This window comes from Schistocerca cancellata, chromosome 5 (genome assembly GCF_023864275.1).
Source record: "Schistocerca cancellata isolate TAMUIC-IGC-003103 chromosome 5, iqSchCanc2.1, whole genome shotgun sequence".
NCBI classification, from domain to species: Eukaryota; Metazoa; Arthropoda; class Insecta; order Orthoptera; family Acrididae; genus Schistocerca; species Schistocerca cancellata.
The window spans coordinates 606584628-606590627 of record NC_064630.1 but is presented as its reverse complement, the minus strand read 5'-3'; positions in this window follow the sequence as shown (position 1 = coordinate 606590627).

Genomic DNA, 6000 nt, shown 5'->3' with positions numbered 1-6000 from the left:
ATCACGACATCAATAATTTTCAACGGAGCACATATTAGTAGGTCAGATCAATATGAGACCCAAGCCCCAATGCCTCTCTACATAGAAGAAACTTCTAGTTCCCAAAATACAGACGTATATGCTAATTTTTGATTGGTAGAGAAACACCATAGCCAGTCGGAGAGCAGCATCAAATACGCTCAATCCCGCACATACACACTGAACCAATCAAAATTCGTCACTGAATCAGAATTAACATAAATAAATTTGGGAAACCTGCAAATATAAAATTAATTCCCTCTTTACAAAATTAATTTTCCGAAATCATAATTTCATTTCCCCAGTACCACAAATTGTCGAAACTGTTTATTATAAATTCCCTGGTACGAATGACTGTCACACATGTCATTCTCGAACATTATCCACGTTACCAATTTTTCACTATATAGTATAATAACTTAACATACTACAGTGTTTCACTCTCATAATGAAACACAATAATAGTAGGTCTAGTAATTAATAAACAATTAGAATATCAAAGAAATAAGACCGGAAATAAAATTAACAGGTTTTTACTGGCAGCTCCAACAGTATCCGTCAGCTAATCGCCTCAATCATATCGCATAAAAACTACATACACTCGAGCCATCTGACGCTACCTGTCTTGCGCGCGGCTCATTCTGTACGCCTAATCACGACTGTAATATCCCCTAATGAGTAGGCATGATGCGAGGCGCTATGCCTCAAAATATGTTGCCCCCCGCACATTTTTAATTCCCCGGTGGATGTCTACCGGTGTGAGTTGTTTGGCACCCTAGAAAAGAATAACAGCACGTTTGGGTGCATTAGGTAATAATGTCACCATAGATCACGTTTCGGAATTTAACGCACGCACGTCGGAAATACATGTGTGCCACACTAACCCTTAACTTACATGTTGGTGCTTATATACTCTTATCACCCACGCAGTGTAGCATATACGCTGCAGCAACGCCCTCGAAAGGAATCGATTTGGGCGCCTCTTAACACATTTCCCGTACAGATCGTATGTATTTTGGGATTAATACCTTATTCCAGAACTGTTAGGCTTATGATGACAGCACCTTACACACTCCTACACATAGGTCGAAAGTTGAGTCTCATTAATTATCCAACAAAGCTTGTTGGCATTGTATTTAACAATGCGGGATGCTAGGAAACAGTCCAAAAACATGTAATATTATATATACCTATATCTAAACGTCCTCAGAGTAAAGTGAAGTCACTGATGACTGTGCCACTAAAGCACAGTTATTAAACACGGTTTTCCGAAACTCCTTCACCAAACTAAACGTCCTCAGAGTAAAGTGAAGTCACTGATGACTGTGCCACTAAAGCACAGTTATTAAACACGGTTTTCCGAAACTCCTTCAACAAAGAAGAGGATATAAATATTCCTGAATTCCACTCAAGAATAGCTGCCAAAATGAGAAACATAGAAGTAGATATCCTCGGAGTAACGAAGCAGTTTAAATCACATATAAAGGCAAGGCCTCCGGTCCAGATTCTATACCAGTCAGGTTCCTCTCAGAGTATGCTGATAAAATAGCTCCATATTTAGCAGTTATTTACAATCACTCGTTCACAGAAAGATAATTACCTACAGACTGGAAAATTGCTCAAGTTCCACCAATACCCAAAAAGGGAAGTAGGAGTAATCCGCTGAATTACAGGTCTGTATCACTAACGCCGATTTGCAGTAGGGTTTTGGAACTTATACTGTATTCGAACTTTATGAAGTACCTCGAAGAAAACGATTTATTGACACATAGTCAGCACGAACTCAGAAAATATCGTTCTTGTGAAACACATCAGGCTCTTTATACTCTTGAAGTAATAAGTGCTATCGACAGGGGACGTCAAATTGATCCATATTTTTAAATTTCCAGAAGGCTTTCGACGCCGTTCCTCACAAGCGTCTTCTAACCGAACTGCGTGCCTACAGAGTATCGCCTCAGTTGTGCGACTGGATTCGTGATTTCTTGTCAGAAAGGTCACAGTTCGTAGTAATAGACGGAAAGTCATCGAATAAAACAGAAATAATATGCGCCGTTCCTCAAGGAAGTGTTATAGGTCCTCTATTGTTCCTGATCTGTATTAACAACATAGGAGACAATCTGAGCAACCGTCTTAAATTATTTGCAAATGATGCTGTCATTTACCGTCTTGTAAAGTCATCAGATGATCAAAACGCCCTGCAAAATGATTTAGATAAGATATCTGTATGGTGTGAAAAGTGGCAATTGACCCTGAATAAGGAAAAGTGCGAAGTTATTCATATGATTACTAAAAGAAATCAGCTAAATTTCGATAACGCGATAAGTCACACAAATATGAAATCTGTAAATGCAACTAAATACTTAGGGATGACAATTACAAATAACCTACATTGGAACGATCACATAGATACTATTGTGGGTTGAGCAAACTAAAGACTGCGATTCATTGGCAGAACACTTAGAAGGTGCAACAGGTCTACTAAAGAGACTTCTTACACCACGCTTGTCCGCCCTATTCTAGAGTATTGCTTTGCGGTGTGGGATTCGCATCAGGTGGGACTGACGGATGACATCGTAAAAGTACAAAAAAGGGCAGGTGGTCTTGTATTATCGCGAAATAGGGGAGATAATGTGACAGACATGATAACTGAATTGGAGTGGCTGCCATTAAAACAATGGCGTTTTTCGTTGCGACGGGATGTTCTCATGAAATTTCAGTCACCATTTTTCTCCTCCGATTGCGAAAACATTGTGTTGGCACCCACCTACATAAGGAGATATGATCATCACGATAAAATAAGAGAAATCAGGGCTCGCACAGAAAAATTTAAGTGCTCCTTTTTCCCGCTTGCCGTGCGAGAGTGGAACGGTAGAGAGACAGCTTGAAGGTGGTTCATTGAACCCTCTGCCAGGCACTTTATTGTGGAATAGCAGAGTAATCACATAGATGTAGATGTAGAACTATTTCTGTCATTCTAGCCACCATTATACTGTAGGAAATTTCGTGGAATATGTATCCACTTGGAATTATTGCTAGCAGGACTGGATGACTGGGTACAATAACATAGCCTTCGAAACATTCAGTAAATTCAGTGAACCTTAAATATAACTGTTTGTCGGATATTACCTCTTAATTTAGAAAAAATAAGAAACGGCTGAAACCCCAGTCCAAAAAATCCATTTCGACCCCGCAGTAAAATTATAAGAGCGCTACTGCACGTTTTTTTTTTTTTTGGACTGACAGTGCTGAGTTACTCACCTTACCCGTATTTCACAGTGATTCGGTCATTGGTTATCTCTCCGCTGACATATTCAAGCCAACATTTCAGCAGTATTTTACATCTTTCGTACTTTTCTCCTTCCAGTGATAACTTTATTACGGACAAGTGCATTCCGTTTAGTTCTCGTACTTATCACTCATCATTTTTAAGTAACTTGTTTTATATCATGAATGTTGAAACTTTAATGGGATTCTTCTAATGACGATCTTCCCAAAGATCTCTTTAAGAGTACTAAGGACGCTGATGTCTTGTGCAGATAGTCCCACAAATATTCTATAGGATGAACACTTAGAGGGCCATTTGATGAGCAATATGATGCCTGAATGTTTGACAGACCAGAATTGTTTGCGTGCAGCTCTGTGAGGACGGCTGCCCACTTCTCAGAAGGCGGAGAGTGACCACAGCGTTTACACTATGAAAATGTGGAAGAAAGAGCAATAGTTGGTCACTGAGAATACTAAAGTGAACACCATGGATCAAGTCCACGGTAACACGAATGAGTCAGCCCACGTCATGGAATGAAGAATATCCTCGGAACACACAGAGCTACACGCTCCACACATTTCGGATGAATCGTCATTAGGTTGTGGGTGCAGTGGATGCCCTCCATCGTCGGACAATTCTGGAAACCTCCAGCCAGTGACAGCCCCATTTCTGTGTTGTCTGGCTCATTTAGAGGCGGAGCTTATTAGCTGAGATGATCAAGGGCCTTTTCCAAAGCATCAGACACTAAAAATCCATTGCATGTACTTTATTTCACAGTCTTCGCTCGGAAATGGATCTGCATTCACGGGTCTTACACATTATTACATGACTGTGAGTGGTACACCATTGCTCGTAGATTGGTCATTCCGCGTTGATGCATAAACAAACAGCTTCGTTCACAGTTTTTACTAAGACAGATCCAAGCACGACAAGCCCTTTTCGTTATTCTGTCACGTCTGCACGTGACACTGATTCCATACAAGCGACTGGCTTATTTAAACTTCACGATCATGACTTACATAAGCGGTGAAGGATCACATGGCAGCCTGGTCTCGATTATTCACTATCTATGGTACTCAAAGGCGACCAGCGAGTTCGTTTAAGAGGATGAATAATTTTTCACCCGGTGAACTTAGTCGGACATTAGATCTACAAGACGTCGTTAGTTGTCTAAAGCTGACATGGAGGTTGCCTCTCTCACATCTTCAGAATTCCTGACGACCACCATTTCCACTACTTCCTGTTCCCTACGATCCATAAACGCACAACACCGCTGTCCCATTCGTGGCTCCCAGCTTCAGTGCTTGCGCAAAATACCACATACAGAATAGAATACACCAACCACAGTAAAAGACATAAAACAAGTATTCTACAAATAACGCAACAACTACCAATCGATACCTCAAAAAATACCCCCTCTCCTACCTATCTCCCTTTCAATCCTTTACACCACTGTCCCCTCCACAGGTTACTATCCTGAACTGTGGGAAACCTTCAAAACTCTACATTTCCTCACAGTGCCTCTGCTGATACCCCCCTCTTACCGCACACAGCCTCACACCAGTGTTAAGCAAGATGTTTTAATCCGGCCTTTCTCGAGGATTCCATCAACAAGTGAACAAATACTATCTCCTTCGTTCAAAAATGGTTCAAATGGCTCTGAGCACTATGCGACTTAATTTCTGAGGTCATCAGTCGCCTAAAACTTAGAACTACTTAAACCTAACTAACCTAAGGACACCACACACATCCATGCCCGAGGCAGGATTCGAACCTGCGACCGTAGCGGTCGCTCGGTTCCAGACTGTAGCGCCTAGAACCGCACGGCCACTCCGGCCGGCTATCTCCTTCGTGTCAGTGTTCCCCTTCGATGACCAGTTTCTGTTTCTCACTCAACTCCAACGACCGTAAATTCTCTTTCTATGTCCGGTGTATGACCATATATGATGTTTCGTTCTCCCTTTCAAACGAAGGAATACAGTCTTCTAATTAAGTACATTAAACGCACTGCGGTGACTACAGCAGCTATGAAATTCATTAAATCTTTTCGCAGTTCCGAATACGGAGAACCATCAGCTGTATGATGACAACAAAGAAAATTTGTGATGGACTGGAACTAAAACCCGGATTTCCTGCTTATCCCAAGTGATCGCCTTGCCGTTTGGCTATCCAAGCACGGCTCACAGCCTGACGTAAGGTTCAATATGTCGTCAACCATGTGTCTATAACCTACTCTCGTACATCCGTTATGTAAACTCCTGTACAGGGGAGTCATTGTACTTGATAGTCGGTCGCCCGGTGTCGGCGGATGAATACGATATTGCAGTGCCCTGTCCACCACAAATTTTTATTGTTCTCATACCGTTATATCGTCATACCATTATTCAGCTGACGGTTGTCCGTATTCGCAACTGCGAATACATTTAACGAATTTCATAACGGCTGTAGTCGCCGCTGAGCCTGTTCCTCCAGACATGCATGTATGTTCGAAGGAAAAGCACAGGCACTGGAGTGTCATATCGTATCCAACTAGGTTTGTGATAATTACTCCAGAAACACCTCTGTCCATGACCATGCAACAAGAGATAGACTCAACTTACGTTTACCAAGAAAAGATAAACATAAAACTCAAAACAGCATTTTCTAACAAGGAATAAAACTGTACAATAAATTACCAAAAGAAATTAAAGAAACTGCCAAAATGCACTTATTTAAAA